General features: G+C 33.3%; 1 protein-coding gene across 1 annotated transcript in view; it reads right to left on the bottom strand.

Moving 5' to 3' along the window:
• The window catches only part of LOC104772657 (protein RTF2 homolog), a 7,313-nt gene that overhangs the window by 1,087 nt on the left and 4,978 nt on the right, over positions 1-1,248 (bottom strand). The gene's annotated exons all lie outside the window — the stretch shown is intronic.

Here is a 1,248-nt window from a genome sequence, read left to right as displayed (position 1 = left end):
AAAAATCAGAATAATAAGTGCTTAGTTTTGAAGTTTAAATAATCATAATAATAATAATAACATGTGTTTTTGTTCACCTCTGGATCACGTACGCTTTACACGAGCTAAACAATTCGTGCATCAAAAGACAAATTCGTTGACAACTGTTATTATTTACAAGCTTACACGAATCAAATAATGCAAATATCTATACATGGTCGAATGTGTGATTCCTTTAAGGCTTTAAAGCATATACATATGTGAAAGAGAACACGTAAATGAATCCTTGCTAAGTCAATGATACCAAAAGAAAAGTCCCCAAAATTAGGGAAACAATACACGTGAATTAAGATTTAAACAAACTTTCAAATTCAAAATATATAACATATGATTTTTTCCAACTATATCTCATAAGAATCCCTACATATTAGTCTTATTAAGATTTAAAATTTCAGCACTTATATATATAACTTTTCTTTTCTGTTTCTAGATCAGTCGACTAACATTTATATTTTCAAAACAAATAGAAGAGAAGAAGCCCACATCAACCAAAAGCTGTTCGTAAGCTGTTTCAAGAGGTATATTATTGTTCTTCTGAATCGTTACTAGTTCTTGTTGTTATTGTCACTGCACCCAGTTGTGCTGAAGATATATTTGTATTATATGGGAGACATGGTCATAATTACTAATTTGTTTTAATAGGTTACTTTTTTTGATGGATCTAAATGACCATGAAGAGGAAGAGGACACAAGAGTGCATGAAGACGATGATTTTGATGTGGACGTATCTATAATGGTGGTAATGATGACGGTAGGAGCTCAGATTCATAACACACGACAGCAACTCACGGGTGGTGATTATATAGAACGTCCCATTCGTCGACCAGTCACACAGCTCGGAGAAGAATATATACAAAAGGTATTAAAAGATGATCCCGAAGATTTTCGGGTGCTGTATCGTATGATTCCAGATATGTTTTTGAAGCTGTCTAGGATCATCAGAGACAAAACTGGTTTACAAAACATAAAAAAAATATCTGTCGAAGAGATGCTTGCTGTCTTCATGCTCATAGTTGGACAAAATGCAAGATATGGCTACGTGAAAAACACATTTCAAAGGTCCAAGTTTGCAGTGAGCACAAGCTTTAATAAAATTTTAAAAGCTCTGCTTATTATAGCTCCAAGTCAGATGGTGAAACCAGATGGTTTAGTGCCACTGAAGATCAGAGAAAGTACACGATTTTATCCATATTTTAAGGTGCATTATTT

This window comes from Camelina sativa, chromosome 20 (genome assembly GCF_000633955.1).
Source record: "Camelina sativa cultivar DH55 chromosome 20, Cs, whole genome shotgun sequence".
Classification (NCBI taxonomy): Eukaryota; Viridiplantae; Streptophyta; class Magnoliopsida; order Brassicales; family Brassicaceae; genus Camelina; species Camelina sativa.
The sequence above is the reverse complement of the archived record's forward strand: the minus strand, read 5'-3'. Positions and strand labels throughout refer to the sequence as shown.